Source organism: Triturus cristatus, chromosome 4_2 (genome assembly GCF_964204655.1).
Source record: "Triturus cristatus chromosome 4_2, aTriCri1.1, whole genome shotgun sequence".
Lineage (NCBI taxonomy): Eukaryota > Metazoa > Chordata > Amphibia > Caudata > Salamandridae > Triturus > Triturus cristatus.
In genome coordinates, this window is record NC_140586.1 from 417,267,041 (window position 1) to 417,294,295 (window position 27,255).

Genomic DNA, 27,255 nt, shown 5'->3' on the forward strand with positions numbered 1-27,255 from the left:
GGTGTTTTCACTAGCACCTGAATGGACAGTGCCTCCTCTGCACAATGCTGTATCCACCTCCTGTAGTAAAGCTGGGCCAGAGAGGGCAGAACTGGTTTGGACTGGACTCAGAAACCATTGCCACAAAGAGAACAAAGAGAAAATGGGGTATTGGACCTTCAACCCCAGAGTATTAGATCACTTCTGGACTTAAGAGGGGCCTCTGCCAAGGAGAAGAGGTGAAGAGCTGTAAGGAGAAATACTGCCCCTTTGCTGTGTGTGCTTTACTGGGTTTGCTTGCAGTTGCCGCTTCTGCCAAGGACAGGACAAAGACTGGAACTTTGCTGTGAACCTGCTTGAAGAAGAATCTTCAAGGGCCTGTGTGTGCTGGCCTCCTGTTGTGAAGTCTTAGGGACACAAAAACTTCACCTGCAACCCACTGACAAGCACCTGGACTCCTCTGTGGACTCCTGTATTCAAAAGGGCGCCTTTATCAAATATCATCGCGCACAGAGAATTCCCCGAGGATTGCGGATTGCCTTGAAACCTCTTCTTTGCAGAAATAGTCCCAAATTCGTTGAAAGATGGTACGCCATTTTAAACAAATGCTTCTTAGATCTCATCCTTTTAATCATAGAAGAACTCTCTAAAGTGTTGGAAGGTCTCTCCAAAGACATCTCATCTATTAAAACTGAACTCACTGACATGATGGATGCTGATGATTTCACCAAAATGTTAGAAAATATCAATACACAATTGGAGAAATATACACTTGAAATCAATGATAGAAAAATTCGCAAATATAAACGCGACACGGTAGATTACAAGCTAGGAGAAGTATACACATGGGCTGAAGTCTATGCCAAACGCAGACAAAACCGGCCCCCGGGCCACATCTCTGAAACTGACACATCCTCGTCTGAGAGTGAGACCAGATCCAGACAACCTGAACGCTCCACCTTCATCGACCGCCAGCACAGATGCACCAACTCCTAGTGTTTCTTTTTTAGAGGACACCGGGGACAAAGACGACCCCGGAGGAGCCAAAGAAAAAGACAAAGAACAGCCAGAACTGAAGATTCCTCCAACAACCAGCAAACGACAGAGAGGGGGAAAGAGAACCTAGATGAGAACAACCTTGTAATCAATATTTCCTCTTACAAATTGAGTTCCATGGAAATCAAAACCCTACAAAAGGGAACATCGTTTGACCCAACCTGTCACACCAATGCACTGGAACTTGAAATTAGCTTATTCAAATTTATGCGCAATTTACGCCTTCGAATTTTTTTTGAAAACATTGTTGAAACTCATGAATCCAGTGAAACGGATATTTTGAAGGGATTGAAACCCAGAAGCACCTACATGGCTCCCATAAGCCATAAAGGTTTTGATACATTTGAAACGCTGGTTAAACAGGACTTACAAACTTTCAATTTTTCTAACAAATCAAAACATCGTAACCTTACAGTCAAAGAATTGAACATTCTCACCAGAATTGCGAATAACCCCACCATAACTTGTCAAAACGCTGATAAAGGAGGATCGTCAGTTAATATGGATACCGATTTCTATACACAACAGGTACCCCTTATTGTATCGGATACGGAGACTTACATGAAGTTAGAATACAATCCCACCGAAGAATTTTCTTCTACCCTACAACAGATTCTTTTGAAAGCACTTGATGATGGTGTGATTTCTGAGAAGGCTTACAAATTTTTATTGACAAGTCACCCTAAATCTCCTTCTCTATACATGCTTCCAAAAGTACACAAAAACATTGAGAAACCACCTTTGCGGCCCATCGTCTCTACCAGAGGAAGCTTGCATGAACCAGTTGGAAAACTGTTGGATAGATACTTACAACCTTTTTTTTTGAGAATGAGCACTTATGTCAAAGATACAACGGATTTCATCACCAAGATCAATACCATCACCTTAGATGACAGCAATGAATATTTGTTATGCACCGTGGACGTGACAGCTCTATACACCTCCATTCCACACAATCTGGGTATAGCTGCAATTGAAAACACCCTTTTACATTCAGATTTAGATTCCCATCTTCAATCATTCCTCATGGAACTACTGTGTTTCACACTCTATCACAGTTACTTCAAATGGCAAGATCAATGGTACCTGCAGCTCACCGGCACATCAATGGGCAATTGTGCCGCACCGGCATATGCCAATATCTTTATGGAAAAATTTGAGACTGACAACATCTTGAGCACCAATATCTGGAAAGAACATGCCATTTTATTCCTTAGATATATTGATGACATCTTCTTTATATGGAAAGGATCACGTTTTGAACTCATGTCAGCATTGAATTCCCTGAACGACATCAACGAACGGATACAATTCACTTTTGTGGTTGATCAACCCACTACGACATTTCTTGATGTCAAGATCAGTCGTATTAACAACAGACTTGAAACCACCATTTATCGCAAGAAGACTGATCGCAATAATCTTTTGCACTTCAACAGCTTCCACCAGCCAGCCTTGAAGAATCACTTACCTTATTCAGAACTACTTCGCGTTAAACGCATTGTCTCACAACCTGACATCTGTTCTGAACAAACTGAAATCATGTTAAAGAAGTTTTCCCAACGTGGTTACCCACAACAGGTTTTAGCCCTAGCCAAAGAACGTTGCACTACGAAAACCCGAATGCAATTACTAACCAAAACAGTTAAACCCATCAGTCAACGATCAGTTGTGGTTTCTAAATTTTCTACTATGAGTAACCGCTTTAGAAAAAGCATTTTACGACATTGGTCTATCCTGGCTATAGAACCGGATTTCAAAGGCCTATGCACTGAAAAACCTATCTTTGCATTCAAAGGAGGAAAAAATTTGAAAGAAATTCTTACACAACCGACAAACATGACACGTTCTACCACTTACAAAGGAACTAGACCTTGCTACAATTGTAGTAATTGTAATAACGTCATCACTAGATCCTACATCAACCATCCCATGAAGGGCCACAAAATCAACCTTAAAGTTAATGCCACGTGCAACACCATCAATGTTGTTTACCTGCTCAAATGTCCCTGCGGATTTGTATATGTAGGGAAAACCGAAAGGAAAGTAAAAACTAGAATTCTTGAACACAAAAGCAACAGTCAAACCAACAACACCAAATCTGTGACAGCTGCACACTTTTCTGAATTTCACCATAATGTCAGCCAATTAAAAATCATGGTCTTGGAGACTGTTGAATCAGACAAAGGAAGAGACGTTCACAATCTTCTTCTCCAAAGGGAAAATCACTGGATTAAGCTTTTGAACTCCATGAAGCCTCATGGACTAAATGACCGCATGGAATTTTCATGTTATCTGTGAAAGACTTTTGTTTGCATTTTAAAATTCCTGAGCCTTTTTTGTCCTTTTTTTGAGATTGCTTCATCTTTGTATACCTTTCACTTTTAAGTTTTGTTTATTCTTTTGTTCATCGGCTTAATATCATTATTTACTTTTTTGCTCACTACACCTTTGATTATTCACGTTTCCACAATCACCTTGCTATCCTACCATTTTTATACTCTCAATTCTAACCGTCACTAATACGTTATATCCATTTTCCATATATTTTACTTGTTTCTATATTTCATTATTTTAGTCACCTTTAACATGACGTTCACTATCATTTATCGATAATATTCTTTTCACTTCCCCTCACTTTCTTCATCATTCTTTAACTTTTCATCACATAGAATATATTCTAATATGGTGCTCACTATTCTTCACCGATAGTCCTTTTTCTATTTTACTTGTCACGCTATGTGTAATCAACTAGTGGCGCTTATCGTCTCCGTTTACTTATCACATTGAACACATTCCATTATGTCGCTAACTGTTTTTCACCGATAGTCCTCTTTCTATTTCACTTGTTACGCTATGTGCATTTAATCGGCGACGCTTATCGTCTCCGTTTGTTCAACTTGGTGAACTTGAGTTTACATTGAAGACATGCTGCTTATCGTAAGTCTTACTGCCCACGTTTACCTTCCTTTTAGTTTTTTATTTCGTTTACTTGGCCGCCGCATACTCAGTGCACCTGGTAAACGCACCCGTTTTTCAACCTTTGTATTATTTTTGCCACCTATCCAGTCATTTTTCATTCTATTGCTACAAGATCATTACACTTGGTGATTGCACCCGTTCTCTACTTCTGTATATTTTCGTGGGCTCCTTTCGTGGCGCTTCACCACTTTAGCCTCTATTTGCATGAGCACACTCGATTGAACACCATGGCTTTTTCACTGGTTCATACATTTTCTTTGTTTGCTTAATGTGGCCTCGTTTTTCTCGAGATCGCTCATTTACTTTGTCTTCACATTACTGGTTGCACCTTGATGTGTCATTCTGACTTGAGTTTTATTATGAGCATCACTCACATTATTATCTTTCTCAGTGAGCCATTTCACCAGCTTTTTTCCTTCAGGATATGTATCACTCATATTTGATTAGTTGTATTTTTACGTTTTTGTGATCATGACATCACCATTGACATAAGCTGCTATGTTTTGGTTCCTTCCTGATTCGTTGCTTTGTACTTTTTTGTAGAAATGTCCCCTGATGAAGGTCCTATAAGGACCGAAATGCATTGGGAAAGATTCACCATAACCAATGGATTAATATTTTGAATATTCATTGAAGAACGTTTTGCGATATGATGAATAAAATATCTGCAAACTAATCATCAAAACATAGTCTTCGACTATCTTTCACCATATATCTAACCATCGTGTACTAACTATTGATCTGCTTAACCCCTCTTGGGGCTTACGTTGTGCGCAGGGGGACGTCACCTATTCCAGGAGACGCTTGACACATTTGAATCTTAACACTCGACCAGTGAGTGAAACCCCAGCAGCACACTATAAACGTATCACAGCGTACAACATGGATAGTGCGCATATCAATTTTCTATGTTATGTTTGCATTCCCCACTTATATGTACATTTCCTGGTTCCGGTCTTTCCTGTCCCTCGGTTCTGGCCATCAAATTCCTGCACCTATATACTTACCTCTTTCTAAAAAACAGACCCTCCCATTCTGCTCAAATGAGATTGTTTTGGGATCCGAGTCACTGGTGCTATCTGAGTATGATAAGCTCTCAGAAGAATGTATAGTTTGGCTTTGGCCTTAATATTGTGTGAGCAAATATTTTTGGAGATATGAATAGACCGTTCCAAACTGAATTTGAAAATATCCTTATGTAACATTCGGCATTTTTGATTTTGTTAAAATGGCATCAGAAACAGCGGTATTTCTCTTGGTTGCCTCTTGCACCCCTTTAATTGCTTCTAATCTGTTTCTTTTACGGTTTCTCTGTGCTGTCTTAATAGATAAACATGCAATCATGTGAGCGCTTTGTACCAATGCTACTAAAATCTCCTATATATTTCGGGTCATCATTTAAAAGTACCCGTATACTTTTAATTTATAATCCTTGTAGGATAGTCTTTGCACACAGATGATTCAGTAGTACTCCCCCATAAAAAGTGGTATGAATCTATTTTTTTCTTGAATCTAGTCAACTTATCCACTTCCGTCTGTACTACACCCAAGACTTCATCCCTTGTTTTTAAAACAGATGGCCTTCATAATAACTCTTCTACTTCTTCCCCTGAAAGTTTAAAGTTTAGGCTCTGACATGCTCCACCCCATTAGGTTTCACTATCTTTTCCTTTTAGCCACTGAATAAATATGCTTTTGAAAAGTTCCTTTTATACAATTTTAGGTATGGACATTAGTGATTCTCTTCTGTTAATGGATACATCCCTCGTGTGAGAGGCACACTCCATTTAAATCTATCAATATGGGGTTGGATCATGTTAAGGCCCTCGGGAGAGGGGTCTGTAACATACACGGAAAAACCACAATAACTCCCACTGGCCATAAATTCATACATTAATTAGTATAATATTTAAACATACATACTTTTTGTGATATTATTGTTTGCATTGTCTTTCAACTTTTGCACCTTCATAAGAAAGAAACAATTAAAAACACCGAGGACTCATATCAATAGTAACACATTAAACGAAGTCTGTGTGTTACTAACTACTTTTCTAATTAATTTATAGCCGATTGGAGGTATTACATTTTTTCGTGTCCTACTTTTTGGGGAACTGTGCATTTCAGAGAAGGCTCTTCCGTTGAAACACCATCCCTTTCACAAGCCTGCCTGTTTATGGGCAGAACACTGTATAGAGACACGGCTACTAAAGAGGCTGTTGTGTGAAGAAGTACAATTTGGTACTCAAACAAATGACTGGTTGCTTGGAAGGATTTCTATGAGGGTGTAACAGAGAGATAAAATGTGAATATGTCTCACAAATGACCTAGAAATGTCACGCATAAGACACCCAACATAATAATGGCATAACTGGAAGCTTGGCAGCCATGCTGCAGCAGCTAAGTCTCTGATCCTTCCCACACAGCATTAAACAAGTATTTGCAATGCAATAGGTCTCGCATTTGTGAGAGTTTAAGCTACTGGCTTCAGATAAATAAAATGCATTGTCATTTACAATGCCAATAGGTCAAACTCTCGTAAATGAGAGACCTACTGCATTGCAAATGCTTGGTATTTATGTATGGTATTCTTTAGTGCAGACTTCCCCCAAGCAGGTTTCAAAGCACTGTGCAGTCTGATATCCAAACAGGCTAGCAGGATATAGTTGCACCGCTGTTGGCCTCTTTACCTTGGTGTATTTGATAATGGGAGGTTGTGTGCTGTAGTGGACGCATACAGTACTAGGTAAGAGAAACAGGTCGGTTGGAAAAGCAGCATACCAGCTAATTTAGGTAGCAAAAAGATCAGTGCAGATATACAGGGGCACGGAACAAATGAGGCAAAATTTGGCAAAAAGTCGGAGCTCATTACACAGCAGAAGCAAGAGCATGTTGACATTAGTATCATAGAGACCTTTGAGTATGGAGAGCCTAGTAGGGTAGATAATAAAGTAGACAACTAAGGGAATGTGCACCTTAGAGAGAGATAAATCCCTCTAAAAACTAAATAATAAGTATAGAATGAGCAAGTAGTCTAAGAGGGGGATGCACCCATTGAGTGTGCAGGAACTCAAAGCTCTACCTACCGATGACCCTTACTGCGGGTGTCCGGGCGGGAGTGTACACCACACGGACCGGGCACACGAAGCATGCCCAAGGAACCGGAATGGTTAGCACTCAGCACCCGTTTGGCCGTGTTTACAGTTTAACGACGAGCCCCCTTAACAGTTTCTGGACCTAAATGCCAGTGTCCCAAATAGGAACGTAAAAAAAACTCATAATTTCGGAGGCAGTGGTTATATTGTGCGTCAGGAACGGGCGCTGTCTGGCATATGCTATCGAGTGGGTCTGCAGGTAAATGCATCCTGTCTGTCCTTACCGCGGGGAGGGCCCTTGACACTCCGGCACTAGGTAACTTAACCGGACTGAATGGATATACCCCACTGTCATGGCGCCTGTGTATATCTGCCCCTGTACACTCCTCTATACCTGCGGCCACCTCTGGGCCTTTCGTGCTTTAAAGACCCGCATACGGCACTCTATACAGTAGCAGAGTACTGGAGGCAGGATAAGGGGCTGCTTCGGAGCAGCGTGTGGTGCACAGGCACTATTTTTGTACTTCGGAGAGTTACACAAGCAAGTCGAACATATTGTAGAGAATCATTAATGTGCAGGGAGGAAAGTCCAAAGACGAAATTAGAAAGGAAAAAATAATATGATGAACAATATAAAAGAAAATACGTGGGTTTGAAAAGAAACCTGCCAAACTCAAGCAGCGTGTGTTTAAATGCAGCTAAACACAAGTCTGTGTGTACCACAGTTAATGCTGCCGCTAACACTGTGCCTACCCGTGTATGAAGTTTTTGCTTGTTAGCACATATATAGCAGCCTCACTAAGTCTGGTGTCGGGCACAGTCCCATACTGAGGTATTTAACCCCTTAAGCACGGCTCTGGACTCACTTCCAAGATACACCGCAGCAGCAAAAAACAAGCAACACAGCACGTGTACTTGGGGGCCGAAACATAGGAACATAGGAAGACGTAAGACTACAATTTGGTCTGCCTTCAAGAGTCTTTACCGCAAAAATACTAAGCGCATATGCGCTTTTCCTCGCGGCCATGTTAAGTGTAGATAATGTGTAGGTATTATTTCCGTCACGCACCCTTGAGGTGCAGCCTGATGCAAAGAGTTCTCTTTTTGCAGCGGGTCCTCTCGGACTATCCTTCTGTTCAGCGATAGCAAATTAAAAACAAGAAATAGAAGAAAAAAAATCTATTTCTTTACCTTTGGTATAATCGTGGCACCTGCGCTTTACTTTTAATGTTATAATTAAAGCACGGGTCCCTCGATCATACCAAAAGTAAAGAAATAGATGTTTTTTTCTATTTCTTTACCTTTGGTATAATCGCGGCGCACGCGCTTTACGTATAACATCAAAAGTCAAGCGCGGGTGCCGCGCTTATACCAAAAGTGAAGAAATCGAAAAAAACAAATCTATTTCTTTACCTTTGGTATAATCGCGGCACCCGCGCTTTACTTTTAATGTTATAAGTAAAGCGCGGGTGCCGTGATTATACCAAAAGTAAAGAAATAGATGTTTTTTTCGATTTCTTTACCTTTGGTATAATCGTGGCACCCGCGCTTTACTTATAACATCAAAAGTAAAGCGTGGGTGTCGCGATTATACCAAAAGTAAAGAAATAGATGTTTTTTTCGATTTCTTTACCTTTGGTATAATCGCGGCACCCGCGCTTTACTTATAACATCAAAAGTAAAGCACGTGTCCCGCGCTTATACCAAAAGTAAAGAAAAACAAGTGGCAGGTGCGTCACGCCTGTGTCTGGGCACGATCATTGCTCCTCCCACGGCCTATTGGTGTCTATTACACGCTTGGTGCGTGCAATAGACGCCAATAGACCATGGGAGGAGCTATGCGCGCGCCTCGGGCCAATTGCGTGCAGGGTTTTACAATACTACGCAGGCAAAGGCTAATGGGGGACCTCAAAAGGAAACGCACACGCACGAGCGTGTGCGATTCCAGGGTCTGTTTCGGAACCCTCTGCAAAAGGACTCTCGCCTGCGCGAGCAGTGCTGCGCACTGCATCGCTAGGCAGGAGACCTAAAAACCAAGAGGAAGCGTAAAATACTGAGCTTACTTCAGGGCGCAAGTCTGGTGTACACACGGGTGGACTGCGTCCGTCCACTATTTTCACAGGGTGAACGCCATCCAGCCTGCCAAGAAGTTGGGCCCCACTGAACAATGTGCTGAACTCGTCCCGGTGTAATTTCAAAACACCGGCACACTTTCAGCAGCGCCTGCACATTGTGCAGGTGGAGACAGGACTTTCTTATTTCAGACTCCTGCTGGGCCCATAACAAAGGTCAAATTTGAGGGGTCGTCAGGTCTCCTTTTGTTTGAGTCTCTTGGCTGGGAGCAGCCAGAAGCCTCACATCTAGATGCAAATGCAACAGTGGCGAAATAAAGGCTCACACCTTGTTAGCACTTCACACATACTTAAGAAAGGCAGCTTTTCACTATTTCAGTCCCTGTTTAGGAGATATGCATGCACTGTAAGAATGTCAGATTTGTTGGTCTTGCCCAGCATTTACACAAAACAAATTGCATTTATATAGCGCTTACTGAGAATGTGTTGAAATAATGTAAGTACCACCATTTTTTCTTGTATAGCCCTACTCATCCCAATGCCGGGTGTCAGAGCGCTTTATATCAGACATGCATATTACATATACAATAGATTATATACGTTTGCAAATGAATGTACAGGATGTGTTACATAAAACTGGGGGATTACAAGGTGTAGTAGTCACATATCATCTTCCATAGTTCCTAGTGCTATTATCCTCGAAGTGAGCTCAAACGTCCACTTGATAGACCTGCAAAAAATATATGTGAGGGCTTAAAATCTGATGCCACTTCTTGTGATGCCACTTCCTGTAAAGTCCTGGCTTGTGATGCCAATTCTGGTGATGTCATGCACCGTGGTGTCACGTGCTGTGATGTCACGCACCATGATGTCACGCACCGTGATGTCACGCGACGTGATGTCACTTGCAAACTGCCTAACTAGGTTAGTCCCCCCACTTCTTTTTTAGGACTTGTGGCCTGGCTTACTTTATCATTAAGATAAACTAAGAACCTCTAGTTACACAACCGTGTGCCAGCTCCTGAGTTTTCATTGCACAAAGCATTGATCCATACAGAAGTGGCTAAGCCACTTGATGGCACTGAAGGGAATGCTATATTTGAAAGCATATTTCAATGAAGTATTTGGAGTGAAGGTTGAGTTGATTAAGGGATTAATCACGTTTTCTGTAACCTGACATTTCTTGGAAGTGATGTAGCGGAACCACGTTTTAATTGTAGGGGTGCATTATAATCACATATGTAGAGCATACCCGCATATAATCCTTAGTCATGTTAACATGAAGTGTTAGGACCTTGAAATGTAATAACGTGAAATGTGATGTGTTCAGACCATTGAATAGTAATATGTAGAATTAACTTCAGGAAGTATATTTAACTAGCAAAAAACATTAACGTGAAGAGCTCGTGTTGTGCAACTGACAATCATTCATTTATTAAATGTGTTTATTAAGTGTGACATTTCATACATAGGTGATGTAGTAATCAAGAGTGCCTTATATCCTATGCAATTTTGTTGAGCGCACATGCCATTTTTCTTATGTTAGCTGAATTTGTAGGCCTGAAATGCAAATTCCCTGCAAGCTCTTGCTTTAGAATTAACAGTTTAAATTTCATTTGTGCTGTGGATTTCGCTCTTTCTCACATTTTGTGTTGCAGGTGGAAGAAGGGCCCTTATTTTGTAGAATAATGCCTTTGTGTTATTAGTCAGACAAGGAGAGAAGGAGATACATTGTAAGCTCAAGTCGATAAGGGAAATTGTTGTGTTCTCACACCCGAGAAGGCCTGGGAAGTCAAGATCAACATGTTGCAGTTCAGGAACACCGCTATCCCGTGGAAAAGTACCTTTGAGGTCGTGTTCAGAGCAGATGGTGTGACCTGCAAGAACTCTTGGGAAAAATACCTGCAATAATGTGATGTGAGAGTAGGGAAAGGGCCTACTTCTTCTCTGCCTTTGGAGAGAGACCATCTTAGAACGAGCTGTGTCTTGGTAGCTTTATGCTACATGACTCATTATTGTGGAAAGACTTCTTTGGGAGACTACACAGGCTGACACCTTTTATCTTTTGTCCCTGAAGATTCTTAAGTAAGGATGTCATTGTAGTGTTAGAGCAGGGATAGGTTAATGCTTTATTTTCATCAATCCTCGATACAGGGAAACTTGGACTCATGCTTTCTGACACTCTGCATTCTGTTTCTTGAATTAGTTGTTTTGTTTATGCTACACTGCCTCAACTTAATTTGCAGATTTGGTTTTATGCTGATTCTGATGTATTTCTACAATATCATCTTGAGGTGTTTGTATGTTGAGCTATTTTTGGCTTTGTAATAAACTAACTAACTGTAACTCTCACCTTGGGTGTTTCTGCAGGGGCAAGACAGAACCAATGGCAAGGTCCCAACTTTCCCCAATCACCACAAAGGCCCAACAAAGTCCAGGTCTACAATGGTGACACGGGCAAGAGAGGAAACAAGGGAACCAAAAAATAGAAACATGTCCAAGATATTCAGAGCTGCCTAGGAATCTTCGGAATCACAGAAATGCCTGTAACAAGACAAGAGGTATGCATATAACCGCAAAGAACGATTACATAGCATGAATCCCCACTGTTCCCCAAAAAACCAATTGTCATTTTATTATAATGTTGTAATTACCTGTGAATTTCACCTCTCCCTTTTGAACCAGAAATACCAGATACTGAGAAACACTTTTCTTCCTATTTAAAAGAAGATGAGTGTTAGGTGATGTCAATAACAACAGAAAGTGAACGTATGTATGAATAATCAATGTACTAACCTTGTTGAGAAATGAAACTATAAAAAAGGTAGCCCCCAAAATATAATAACAAACTTATTGGGAAGAAACAAAAACCATATTTCCCATGGCAGAGAAAGAACCAATGTACTCAAGTAGAAACAACAAAAATATGCCCAAAAAAATCTAGGCAGGGCTAAATGTTATTCAAAACGAAATCCTTAGTTTACAGGAAATGCTTTGTAGTAATGCATCATTTTTTCTCTTTCACCTAGCAGTTGTGTACAAAGAAAACAGGATCTCCTAGACTGTAGAGACATTTCAGTTAAGAATACATTGAGTCAATTTTAACTCATGTGAATGCTGATTGAACTGCAGCCTTGTAATTGTTGTCTTCCTGTTCTTGTGTCGGTTTCAGGATTGACTGAGAGCTCGAGCGGGGAGAGAGACGAGCCGTATCCTGAAATACTTCTGCGATGAAGACCATGCAACAAGGAGAGAAGGCCCAATGCCGAACGGCGACTTAGCCTGCCAACAGGACCCGGAAGTAACAGGTAAGTTCAGGGGGAAAAGAATGGAAGATGTGTACGTGTACACATGAATGCAAAGCGCTCTTCCATTTCAGTCTGCCCTCTATATTCCAGGCTTTCTCCACTGCTCCCCGCCCACATATGCGGTCGAACACGATGCAACCCCGACACTAACCTAAAGTAGTTGTCTGTGATTACTATGTGTCCAGAGAAATTCCTGTTGAATTGATTGGCATTAATAACCACTTTCTCCCCTCTAAGCTTAGATGCTGCTAAAAAAATCAGATTGTGATTCTAGAATAGGTCCAGAACTTATGGGCCCAACCCTTTCAGTTGGTAGCAGAGTAGGATTGTTTGCATATAAAGCGAGGGGAGAATCCAGAACTAGTCTAGAAAAGAGGGAACCTAGAACCCCAGAGTCCCAAAATAGAGTGACGGAATCCGGTAGAGACCGACAGAGTTTGATGGTGCAGCGAGATCATTAGCGAACTGAGTGAGTATCAATAGGGTGTATGGCATGCATTAGATTGCAGGAATTAATTGATTGTGTGATAGTCGAGTGAATGTAGTTCTGGGCCGTACGTGGTCCAAGGATTGAGGTTTGAATTTCAGGTCACGGAGTGGCCTAAGATCTTGGGATACATTAAACAGTGTCAAAAACACCTAGATTTATTGTGACTGTCTGACCGAAGAATTGAGGAGTTGTCGTGAGACATCATCGACAGATCCGCCTAAGACAGGGAACTTGTGTTAATGGGTCGTAAGGGAATAGTTTAGTGGACCTTGTGTACTATACTGATTTAGGTGATTAGTGCAGGTCGAGGGTTGCCGTGTGTAAATGTTCTTGGATGACTGAATTCTATCGATCCTTTGAGATGGCAGATAATTATGGAGTCTAAGACGATTGGGTGAGTGAATGTGTATGGAGAAATTGTAAAGGAGGGTGAGCCACGGCAAGGAGCGAAGGTGACGTCAGAAATGTGCAGTGCTGCAATAGGTCGGTTGGTGTAACGCCGTGCTGGGATTGGTTGGTAGTCGTAGGGAAGTCATGGTTGGAAAATACTGTTCCGTCATAATATTGCAATTCAATCATGTGTTGTTTTAGGGTGTTGTGGGATCTCTTCAGGGGTAATCAAGGGGTTGTTACTCAGATGGGTGAAGAGACACCACCTGAAGATACTCCAGCACACTATATGGTGACAAAAGTAGGGCTCCATATTATAATTTAGCTTCAACATTGGCACATAATCACTGAAAAAGAGGGTGAATTGTCATTTCCACGTTTTGGTTCATTTCGGTTGGATATGTTGCACCAGTTAAGAGGAGTGATGTTTGTGCTGCATCCTTTGCCTCAACCAACTTAGTTTGAGGCATTAGATGCATGGATTCGGCAGCACATGCAAAGAAAAGGGAGATATATCAAGGGAAGATGAGGAAAGCTTTGAAGACATCTCAGGAAGTGCAATGGGATGCACAGCTTAAGTGATGGAGAGTGGATACTATTGAAGGAGAAAGGCTGTAAAAATTGCTGGAAGGAGAGGGAGACTCTCAGAATCGGAATAGAAGGGAATATAGAAATGATGGGAGTGATACTGACGACACCTTGTTGGATGGGTTGTTATCTGAGCGTCCTCCGCCTTACAATCTGCACTCAGAGGAGGGAAGGCGAAGTATGTCACCACCTCAAACGGTTTCTAGTACAGAAGTTGTGGAAAGGATATCTGCAGGAGTTTGGGGGACAGGGAAATATTCACTTTAGGAGGTATGGAACAAAATGGAGTTAGTGCTGCTTCACAGTTACTGGAAGCTCTTACAGTACCGGTCACCAGTGGTCCTGTTGTCCCTGTGTATGATCCGATGTCAGTGAGAAACCTTAGTCAGTGACAGTCCATTCAGGCGGAAGGAACTGGAATGGGAAGGTCAGGGAACATCAATGGAAATCGCCCATCTCTAGTGCCTGTGGAATCTAGTAGCCCTTTACCAGCCACTGCCAATCCTTTGGGAATACGCATTGGTTCCAGTACTGTATGACCCATACCCATGGCAAGCAATAGTTCAGGCTTAAGGATGTGGGAAACGCTGGTGAGAGGACCAGTGGGTGCAACTTCAGAAGCAAGTGCAAGTATGGGAGTTGTTGGAAATCAACATGTCCTAGATGCTGCAGACTTAGAAACTTGGTTGAGGGATCACAATAACAGCAAGGAAGGTCGAAACAGTACATCAAGTAAGGAAATCATCAAGGCTGCAGTAAAGGCCAAAACTGTTGAATCTGGATGAGGTTCAAGGCTGAGGTAGCCGAGATCATTAGTGACAATCTACCTATGGAAAGAATAGAGACCTACGAGAAAGATGACCTGTTGGTTATAGCGAAGGATGTCACCCGCAAGGCGTGACGAGCACATGAGAAGTTGTCAGCACTAGCTCAGAGGTACGAAGACTTGTCTCCAATGAAAATGCTACAGGGGAATCATAGGTTTAATTATAGTGACCAGGAGCTGGGGGAACAGTGAGTGGCGGGACTGAAAACAAGTATCAGAGAGTTGGTTAGAGGAATACGGGCTTTAAGTATGCTGGATAAGTGGAAGAAAAGGCAGTCTAAGAAGAAGAGTGCAAGAAAAGTGACAGGGGAAACCCCACCTCCAAGAGGGGGAACACTGAGTGTTGAGGAATATCAGTTATGGAGGTGCACAGTGGAGGGTACATGCATGCCTCTTGGAGTAGAGGTGACGTAGATGCATTCACAAATTATTTCCCTAGGTTGATGGAGAAACCTGCTGAATAGTACAAGCACGTCGATCGCTTTATCAAAATCTTGAAAGTGTTGTAGATTGGCTTAAATACTCTGTTTGAAATTGTGGTTCCTAGTGATTTATGATCTGCATGCAAAATAGCTATTTAATGGCCTGCTGCTGAGGATAAAAGAGAAGTTAATGCTGATTCACATGCAAAATGCACAAAAGGGTGAACAGATGGAGGCAACTGGAGGAACAGTAGTTCATAGTCAAGGGAATGTCCATGGAGGTGTCCAGGGTGCATCAGGTCCAGCAGGACAGAGGAGAGGAAGAGGTGTCCCCATAGATTCCAAAACAGGGATAGACGTTGCTATGCTGACAAAGACAACTACTTGTCATTTCACAAGATCGGGTATTGGAAGCGCGAGTGCCACTTAAATCTGGCGAATCAGGTGCAGGAGGGAGAACTCATGCAAGTGACATACGTAGTAAATCAGTTATCGATGGTGACACGACCAAGATCCCTTAATGCAAGAGGGAATCAGAACCAGTTAGTGCAAGTGCTGCAACATCCGAGGATCTCACAAGGCAATCAAACGTACCATCAGATGCCCTTTATGGAAGCACTAGATGAATTTGATAAGGACCCATTCCTATGACGGTGTCTGAGGGGGGAGGAAGACTGTATCCTTGGAGCAGTCTTACGGGTAGACCAGAGAGCACCATATGTAGAAGCTGACATAGGTGGTCAGCTTCTACATACATATTCCTGATTGATACTGATGCTACCCATTCTGCTGTGAGATCTGTAGTAGTCCCAAACCTACCCCTCTCAGGAAAATCAATCTAAGTTGTAGGAGTTGCCAACAAAAGAATGTCAAACCATTTGACAAAAGAGGTGCTGGTGAAAATCGGAACTTTCCAGGATCATAACCAGTTTGTGGTGTGTAATTCCAGTCCAGTCTGTTTATTAGGACTTGACTTCCTGTGCAAATTGAATTGTACCATCTGTTGTACGCCGAAGGGAATTGAGTTGCAGACTAATGATGAGGACATCGCTTTAAAGTTGGTGAATCAGAATCATTGTGTGGCCATGTTTCCTTTATTGACAGTTGAGGACATGCTACTGGACTTGAGAGACATCATCTCGCCATGGGATTTCACAGGAGAAGAAATCGGACTGATTTGAGGAGTCGAGCCAGCCTGCATACAGATCAAGCCTAATGCAGAATTTCTGAGAACACCTCAGTACAACCTGACTCCATAAACAGTGGCAGGGATTGCATCTGTTATTGAGTTCATGATTGTGCAGGGCATATTGAAGAGGATCATAGGAAGTCTGTGCAACTCTCCCATCATGGGATTGCAGAAACCAAGTGGGAAGTATTACATAGTTCCAGACCTTAGGATGGTGAATAATATTGTGATTCCAAGTTGTCCTGTGGTACTGAATCCAACTGTGATCTTATTCCAGATTCCTTCCGAAGCTGTCTGGTTCACAATGATTGACCTGTGTCAGGCTTTTTCTCCATTCCATTTCCGTCTGGAAAAACGTGTCTTAACATGGTGTTGTACCCCTCAAGGGTATACTGAAAGCCCATCCGTCTTCAATCAGAATTTGAAGAAGAACCTTGAGAGGTTGGTTTTTCCCCAAAACTCAGTGTTTGTTCAGCACATTGATGGCCTCCTCATTGCAACTGTAACACCGGATGCTTGTAGGGACGATACTATTGCCTTACTGAAACACCGGGCTGGCAATGGGCATAAGGTGTCTCCAAGCAAACTTCAGTACTGTCTGACTGAAGTTCAGTACTTGGGTCATCAAATTGAGAAAGGCAAGAGGAAGGTGTCACCAGAATGAGTGGAGGTAATCGTAAAAATGAATCCGCCAACTACCCAGAAAGAGGTCAGGATGTTTTGGGAAATGGTTGGCAACAGCCGACAATGGATTCTGACTTTTTCCTTGATGGCAAAGCCTTTGCAGATGCAGACCCACAAGAATGTGAGTGATCTGGTACCTTGGGATAATTACTGCTTACGTGCCTATTTGGAACTGAGAACATACCTCTATCACGCTCCAGCTTTAGGAATGCCTGATTACAACAAAGCGTTTTTGCTGTGCTGCCACGAAAAGGAAGGTTGTGCTCTTTCTGTAGGTGGGATGTCTTGTCTCTGAGCAGATCTGAGTCACCATCTATACCAATAGCCAATATAGTTTTGGTGTAGTTCATGGCTTCGAAAAAGCTATGTTCGCAGAGAGGGTTCCTAATGTCATCAGGCTAGGAACGGGGAATATGTGAGACAATTGTTGGAAGCACTGCAGTTACCAAAGGAAGTGGCGGTCATAAAGTGCTTTGCCCATAGGAAGGGAGGTAAATTTGTCACCACAGGAAACCACCATGCGGATAAAGTTGCTTGTTTTTGAGCCACACATGCATGTATTTTCAATGCCGAAAATGTTGGGGAGAGTACAGAGAAGACTGTACTCAGCATGATGCTAGCTGTTGCAGACACATGGAAGGAAGTTAGGCATATATAAATGGAAGCATCAGATCAGGAACAAGCAGGTTTGGTAGGACAGTGTTACTGGATTGTTGGCTGAATCCAATGGCAAGGCAGATTCATGAAGGAGCTCACAAAGGAAGAGATGCAATGCTGAGATTGTTCAGGTAGACTTGGTTTAATCAGAGGTTCCGTGTGATTGCAGAAGCAGTGTGCCATCGGTTTGTTACGTGTCAACAGATAAATGCTGGGAAGAAAACTGTTGTTGCCTTGAGCCGCATTGGAAGGTCAGGGGGTCCTTTCAATCGGATCCAATAGGACTTTGTTGAGATGCCTGTATGTAATAGATTGAGATACATTTTGGTTGTTGTGTGCATCTTTTCTCGGTGGGTGGAAGCTTATTGAACTAGGAGGTGTGAAAGTCTCACAGTAACAAAATTGTTGTTGAGGGAGCTTATACATCATTTTGGATCTCCACTGACATTGGAATCTGATAGACAAACTCACTTCCACAATGAGATCATGAAGCTGTTGTGTACTGCCCTGAGTGTGGATCAGAGACTGCTTTATAGTTACAGGCTAGAGGCATCAGGCATTGTGGAGCAGATCAATGGAACTATAAAGGCAAGGCTGGCAAAAGCATGTGCTTCGACATCTTTGAAATTGCCTGATGTATTGGTTCTAATGAGCTTGCGCAGCATTCCTGATAGAAGAACTGGGTTGTCGCCCCATGAGATCTTCATGGGAAGGCGATGCGTTTGCCTGCAGTGCAGGCTACAGCTTGGATAAACATCACGAGTGACTCGCTCCTTGACTACTGTAAAGGGTTGGCTGAAGTTGTTTGTTCTGTCTCTCATCAGGTTGGAGCGACAATGGCACTGACATTGAAAGACCTTTGCGATGACCTGAGCCCCGGGGACTGGGTGCTTGCCCGAAAGCACATAAGGAAGAACTGTCTTGACTCACGGTGGCGTGAACCATATCAGGTAACATCGGTGACAATTACTGCTGTGAAGTGTGGAGGAGTGCTGAACTGGTTCCATGCTTCCCGTACCCGAAGAGTCACAGGTCTCTCCGATGAAACAGCTCCTCTATGAGAAGTAATTCCAGTGGTGATCAGACACCGGAGAGGGCAAGCCAAGCAGTAGGGGTTCCTGAAGAGGCTGGATACCCACCAGGTCAAGCTGAGATAGGTCAAGCTACACAAGACCTAGGTATAGACTCTGAGGGAGACGGTAACGTTGCCAGTGGTATAGAGTCTGACTCAGCAGAAGACACTGGCGAGGAAATTGGTCATGTATAGCCAAGGAAGAAAGAGGTCACAAATAAATTGTGGTCTGTGAGACAGAAAAGAAGGAACTTGAAACTTGCATCTGAGAAAGAACTTGCATCAATAAGTGAATCATCTGAGTCAGATCTAAGTGAGTCCGAACAAGCCCCGGGAAGTGTAAGGAGATCAAGGAGAACAAGAGTACTGTGTCGGAGATACTCCTCTCCCGAGTGAACTTATCTAGCTATCAATGCCAGGGAGAGCGATGTTCGAGACTTTGATACTGGTTGTCGAGATCCTGCTGAGAGTTGCTGGAATAGGGCTAATGCCAACATGTTAATGACTGCGCCCTATCTGCCAAGGTTGAGTGGTTTACGGACTCTGATTCTGGAAGACATTGAATTCCCGAGCTTTGGAAATCAACCGCCTCTTCAGGAGGCTGCAGCATTTAGGGCAGAACTGTTACAGTGAGTCATTGAGGAGATTTGTTCTGATCTCATAAGGGATGTAAATTGAACTTTTGCACTGCAAATAAAAGTTAGCTTGAAAGAAGATAACCTAGGCCCGAATGGAAGAAGAATAAAAATAGAAACTGTTCCTTTAGATGAAGAAAGAGGGCTAAGGAAGTCTTCCAAGCCGTGTAAGTATGATGCCAAAGACGGTTATAAGAATTTTCTAGGATCCAAAAAGAAGTTTTTAAAATACTTTGTTGCCAGTACATATGAGATGGAGAAAAAGAGACTCTGTGTGTTGATCCTCTTACAGCTACAATCTGAGCCACTTTGAAAATGGAGTCTGAAATCAGAATCGCAGGCACAAATGTATTATAGGTACATTTATTGTAGGGGTAATCATAGTGATAGCTGTAGTCATTATTGAGTCAATTTTAAGTGCACACAAAGCTGAGGCACAGGGAGAGAGGGTACATGGGATATCCACACCTACCACTGCTGCCTCAACAGAGGGTTCACAAGGGTCTGATAAAGGTTTAACAAAGCAGACTAGTCGCTTTCTGCATGTAGATTTGTCTAAAGATGATTACATGCTGAATGCCTATGCAAAGTTGCTGTATGAATATGTGAATACTATGGATGTAAAAGAGTGTTACGTGTGTATACAATTGCCTGCTTCGGTCGCGGAAGGTATTAGGTACCATCACCTGCCCTTGACATATGGTATTAGTTATAGTTTGCTCATCAGCATGTTTTATCGAAAGGATCATTACGAGTACTATTTCTCGAATTATGATTTGGTACGCTCAGAAGTTCCAGTCTACAAACATCTGAACAAATACAATTATTACAAGTAAGAAGAGAGAGTGGGAAAGTATTTTGTACCCACAGTAACACTAGATACTGCTTATGTACAGACACACGACATAACCTGCACATTAACAGACATAGAAAATACATTTGTAGTTCAAGTAGAGGATAGATATAGAGGCCTATACGTTAAGCTTAATAATAGGAAAGGAAACTTTGAGTTGACCAAGGAGGAGTTGGCTCACAAAGCTAAGGGAGGTTGTAGTCCTATAGCTCTAGATTGGTAACAACAAAGCAAGCTTTATATTCATCAGGTACAGACCTGTTACAATACTATCTTTGTGGGACAGAGTGTGTATTATCACAGCTTCTTAATTGATGCTTCTTCGAAGAAGTTCGTCCAAGAAGCAATGCAAGTGGTGCCTGGAATATACTTTGTGTGTGAGAAGAATGCATATGTTCGGCTTCCGAACAATTGGTATGGTTCTTATAAACCACAGAAAGGTACACCAGGAAAAACTCCACATCCAATTAGAATTTAGGAAAGTCTTCTTTTATTCAAATCAATGTAAAGATTCAGCCACTGCTTTTCGTTCCTTACATTTCACAGAACTTCATCAGGGCATATTACATCTTCCTCCTCAAATGTTGTGCGGTCTGGTTTTATAAGCTTCTGATCTGGATAACAGTGGCACGCAACAGCGACATGTGCCAAAAGACTTGTGCACAGGACTTCCTACTTGGTGTTCTTGGAGATTGAGGTGCAATACATTCAGTCTGCTGCTGGAGTGTTTTTCTTGTATTGGTATGGTACTTGTTATGTGGCAGTTGTGTTTCCAAAGATATACCACATGGTGGATTTGGAGTTTGGAGGGAAAAGTTGAGCCAAGGGAGAAACGCGGACTGAGTGCTTTTGAAATTGTGGGAGACACATTTGGAGCTATGATACCCAGCTTGGGTGTGGTGTTGAATGACATCAAGATTATTATTAAGAACGTTGTCTATCTACCATTGTGGATAAGTTGTCGGTTAACATATTCCAATCACTGTTGCTCATAGATGGAGAATTGGTTTCGATAAGGGTGATGGTAATGCAGAACCACTTTGCTTTAGATTTATTACTGGCAAAAGAGGGCAGAGTCTTTTGGATGCTGAATGTCCGACAGTGTTGCACTTACATTCCTGATAAAAGTAAAGATCTGAGGGGACATATAAGTAACATCACTGAAATACACCATGAGATACACCACTTGGCAACCGAGGATATTTGGGATAAGACTGGAAAAGGATTTGGAATAGTTGGAAATTGGTTTGCTAACCTAGGAAAGGAAATTGTTGGATATATCTTGAAGCCATTAATAATTGCTGTAATCTGTGTTATCATCTTACTAGGTATGATAAGAGCATACAAGTGGCGATTGGCGAGGCAAACAATAGATTCCCTTATGGAGAGGGAAAGAAGGGTGGTAAGACTGCAGGACAGTCACATTGAGAATCTTAAGTGGTTGAAGGAGTTCAGACAGAGGAGACTAGGTACAACATCTGTTTAGATCGGTATACTCTACAGGGAACTAAAGAGATTTTTGATGACACAAGTCATCAGAGGGGGACTGATGTTGCGGAAACTGCATTTGAATTATAGGGGTGCATTATAAAAACACATGTAGAGTGCACCCGCATTTAATGCTTTGTCGTGTTAACATGAAGTGTTAGGATCTATAAATGTAATAGTGTGAAACGTGATGTGTATAGACCATTGAATAGTAATATGTAGAATTAACTTAGGAAAGTAAATGTAACTAGCAGAAAACTTAACTTGAACAACTCATATTGTGCAACTGACAATCATTCAGTTATTAAATGTGTTCATTAAGTGTGACATTTCATACTTAGGAAATGTAGTAATCGAGAGTGCCATATTTCCTATGCGATTTCGTTAAGCTCACATGCCATTTTTCTAATGTTAGCTGAATTTGTAGGCCTGAAATGCAATTCCCTTGGAATCTTATGCTTTAGAATTAACGATTTGAGTTTCATTTGTGCTGTGGATTTCGTTCTTTCTCATGTTTTTGTTGCAGGTGGAAGAAGTGCCCTTGTTAGCTTGAATAACGCCTTTGTGTTTTTTAGTCAGGCAAGGAGAGAAGGAGATACATCGTAAGCTCAAGCAGATAAGGGAAATTGTTTTATTCTCACACTGGCGAAGGCCTGGGAATCAAGGTCAATATGTTGCAGTTCAGGAACACCGCTATCCTGAGGAAAATTACCTTTGAGATCGTGTTCAGAGAGGAATACCTGTAATGATGTGAAGTGAGAGTAGGGAAAGGGCCCACTTATTCTCTGCCTTCGGAGAGAGAGCATCTTAGAACAAGCTGTGTCTTGGTAGCTTTAAGCTACATGACCCATGTGGAGAGACTTCTTTGGGAGACTCCACAGGCTGACACTGTTTATCTTTTGTCCCTGAAGATGCTTAAGTAGAGCAGGGATAGGGTATTGCTTTATTTTCATCAACCCTTAATGCAGGGAAACTGAGACTCATGCTTTCTGACACTCTGCATTCTGTTTCTTGAATTAGTTGTTTTGTTTATGCTATGTCACCACAACTTAATTCACAGATTTGGCTTTATGCTTATTCCGATGTATTTCTACACTCTCATTTCGAGGTGTCTTTATGTTCAGCTATTGTGGGCCTTCTAATAAACTAACTAACCTAATGTAGTTGTCTGTGGTTACTATGTGCCCAGAGAAATTCATGTTGAATTGATTGACATTAATATCGACTTTCTCCCCTCTACGCTTTCATGCAGCTAAAAGGAACCATCGGCTTGTGATTCTAGAACAGGTCCAGAACATATTGGCCTGGCCCTTTCAGAAGGAATATGAGGTGTAAATAAAAGTAAGATTGTTTTAAGGGTACAGTTAACTATGCATATATTCTACTGTCACAGTTTGTACTGTGTCGTTCTATTTAAAGAATTTCTTTCTGGAGAGAAATGGGCAATGGAGGCTGGCTTAAACAGGTGGTACTCCAGAAATGGTGGTGCTGATCTGCTAAAAATACACTAGCCTTGGAAAGTGCCGATACTGTCCTGCCCTCATACAGTACCACTGCTGTTCAGGTCTGGTACGGCCACACTAAAGGTAAGCAGCCTGTCAAGCTCCACCCCTAGCCTAGCCGCTGCACTTCCACGCTAGCCGCCCAAAAGTGAGTTCTGAAATAATAAAGTTGCTGAAGCTCTCGCTACTGCAACTGCCTCATTACAGTGTTCAGTCTTTAATTTTGTAGGTCTCGCCTAGGCAGCACTTGCATTCTATCTTTGAGACATGCAGTATTCAGGCAATGGACATTTAAGTTTCTCCCATTTCCCACCCATATTTTCAATTGGCCTGTCTTTTGTAAATGCTTCTTTGTCATTGGTTAATTTGTTTACTAGTCCCTCCTTACTCCCTCCCTTTCTACTGTTGTAACATCCCATGAGGACATCCCCTGTTACAAGTGATGTTACGCAGTATGTTTTATTTCTACTTAGAGAGCACTCCTTTCTTTTTGTTGGCCTGCCTCTGCTCCTACGCCTACAGTGAGGGCAGTAGCGAACTGTAAATACATGCTGCATCTCTGCTGTCTCCTCAGATATATACTTTTAGGTGCATCGCAACGGAAATGCAGCTAAGCCCAGAGCGTGGGCAACAATTTAAAGCATAACAACTCAGCCCTGGGTCGTTTTAAGCAGCCAGCATGCAAGGCGAGGGGCACTGTGCACATCACCTCTTCCGAGCAGCCAGCCCAGCTGACAACATGGCCAAAGATAATTTTTCATTCTCCCCCCACCTTGTTTCACAGTGTAGTGTTTTTGTGGCTCAGCACGGCGTCCAAGGCACCGCGCTTTCACTTCTACACCCTTAATGGAGGGTGCGCTTTAAGCAAGGTTCATAAAATGCAATTGAGTCTGAGTCTCCGCCTGGGTTTGATTCATACTAATGCCTTACTTTCACTGCTGCTTCCGCTGTATTTCCCAGGAACGAGTTAAACTTGTGCTTTTTTAGGTCTCGCCTGAGACAGCGCTTTAGCGCTGCTCTGGCGAGACTTATAGTAAGCGCGTTTTGGAAGTGCAAACGAGTGCTTTCAGGCCTCCAACTACAGTGCATGTGCCCCGGGCGCGCGCACCATTTGGCAGCCTGAAAGCACTCGTTTTCTTTCTCTTTCGGGGCCCCTTTGATGTCCCGCACCACTGTGCCCGCCCCCACTCCCCCTCCCACTCCCTCCTCGTCAACTTCAGTGCGCGCTTGTCTTTCCGCCCCCACTCCCCCTCCCACTCCCTCCTCGTCAACTTTTGCGAAAACATTTTACTAAGTGGAGAACTACCTGGCGATAGTGAGCACATTTTGAAAAATCGACAACAGCCCCTTTGTTTTAAGGATATACATTACCTCGTGAGACAACTGCCCTGATTGCTTGGTTTTAAAAGTTTTTGTAAAGTTTCATTGATCTGTTTTTAACATGGGCGGAGGCGCCACAGGACAAACAGAATATTCTTAAAGTTCTTCTTAAAACAAGTTAATAAAATGCACTTAACAGATCTGCAACCAGCTAGTGGCGAACCACGGTGCCTTAAAAAAAGTGCGAATTATAACAAGAAAACAAAACGAATTAGTTTAAAAGACATCAGTGAAGATTTCGCTAACAGAATTAACACAAATGCCATATTTGCGTTTCGCCCAGGCTTGATGGCAGTCACGTGGTTTTCACATCCTCCTGGAGTTTTTGCACACAGGCGTGAATAACAGGCTGTGAATAGCGGCGCGGTCTCTTTCACATGCAGATTAGCTTGTCTTTCGACTGTCTAAATAAATAGCGTTTCTTGCTATTCTCCCTGGTGGCTGTATGGCTCCCGGCAGATTACATGCAAATTTACGTGTCGCTATAATTGGTATTTTTCAACATCAGCCTCCAACATCCGCTTTACCGAAAATAAAGTTACTCCTGTCCACAATTCTACAATAATTGTTTTTTGAGTTTCAAATAAGCCCTCTGAAAGCATCTGTGCGCCTCCCCTCCACAGAGCCCCTACCTCACACCCCCATCCCATCCCCGCAGGACCCCACCAACGGATTACTGTTTAAATCTCATTACATATTCTAAGATGACTTCCTTGGTCGGGTAAAGGACCCCCTGTCAGGGAAACAAACATCGTCCCTTCTCCTCCTCCCAAGAAATTGTACCAACACCATTGCTTCAAAAACAACATCCTCATGCACAAAACTAACAACAACAAAAAAATCACTGCAACAGAAATAACAGAAAAAACAAGCATTTGCAATGCAATAGGTCTCTTATTTATACGAGTTTGAGCTATTGGCATTGTAAATGACAATGCCTTTTATTTATGTTTTAAAAACCCACACATAAATAGAAGGCATTGCCATTTACAGTGCCAATAGCTCAAACTCTTAACAACTGCGAGACCTATTGCATTGCAAATGCTTGTCTCTAACCAGCGTTCTTTAAAACGGCTGTCCATTTACAGGAAACGCTGGTACAGAGTGCGAGGCAAGTTCCCAGCAGACTAATCCTGTTCGCTCTCGCCCCTTCAGAAGCTAAAGCGTTGTTTCATCTCAGCTCTCTTCGCTCCCCTCCCCCACGCGTCAGCTCTTGGGGGGGGAAAAGGATAAAAGAAAATATGGAGGCTGTAATGTAGTGGTAGCTATTACATGTGGGGCACCAGGACCCTGCAGAAAGAGAGAGAAGGCAGGGCAGGAAGGGAAAGTGTGGAACCGGAAAGGGAGCAGATGAGCAGATAGAAGGGGAGTACGAAAGTAAGAAGTAGCATGAGATAGGGTTTCCGTGCTGCCCAAAAAAAAGTCAAGTTATTACTGAACCTTCGTGTGCCCAAGTCTTTTGTGGACAAACAGAACACAACAACTGGCGATGAGGAGTGACGATCTTCATATGTGCACAAGCCTGTGCCTTCCAACCTTCCTTGCTGTGAAGTGAAAGCGGCGCCGCCAGCGACACAGAATCAGGAACTCATCCTGACAACGCTTCATGGAGCTGCTGTTTGCTCTAATGTCGGGAGCCTACCCTGGTAGCGGGCCCATCTGCTTTGGGGACCTTCTTCAATGTGACTCCAGGAGCCCACCCCGCCCACGTATGTCTCCTGTTCCGCGTTGACTGCCTCTGAAGTGATGCGCTTTGAGAGCCCTCCCGGGAGCGTGCACCTTCACCACACTGAAGAATCCTGTTGTGCGACCCCGGGATCCCATCCCGGTCACTGCCTGTCCTGGTGCCACGTACCTGTGTCTGCTCCTGCTGGTGAGGGAGCTCTGTGTGCCGACTGCTGTCCTGTGCAAGCCTCTGCTTCCTCTACCTGCTCCTGAACTCTTGCGACACTGCTGCTGTCCACCTGCGGCCATCTTAAACTCAGGAAGTCTCCTCCAATAGTCTGGTCTGTCGGCCTTTTTAAAGTCAAACACCATTAAAAAAAATCTATTTGCGGTACACATGGTGCATGCTTTGTCCTGTGGACTGGTTGCCAGTGCTCACTACAGGCAATTCACATCTCTTTATGCTGCCTGCCTTCACTCCACAGCACCTCGGTGTTCTACGCAGTCACCTTGAACTGCATCAGCTACACCCAGCTATATGCGTCCATATCCGTCTCGCCTTTAGATATCAATTCTCCTCCTGACTGACGATATCTGGCGACCTTGTTCACATTCACCAGCCATGTTGGTGTCCCTGTCCTCGACGCGACACCAGGATTGTGATGTCGGTGGAGCCAAGCTGGAGTCCTCTGACTCTTTGTCACAAGTTGGGCAATGATCTGCCATCCTGGTAGTCCCTTTTCTGTGCCTGCCAGAACCTCTGGCCATTGTCTCTGGTGGTGGCATGGGTCTTCACTGGCAGGAATGGCTGGGAGATTTTGAAGACTTCCTGAAAGGTTTACATGTCTCTGACCCCGATCAACAGATCATTGCACTGCGCAATTTAATAGGAAAGGAAGTCAGCCAGAACATCAAGGAACTT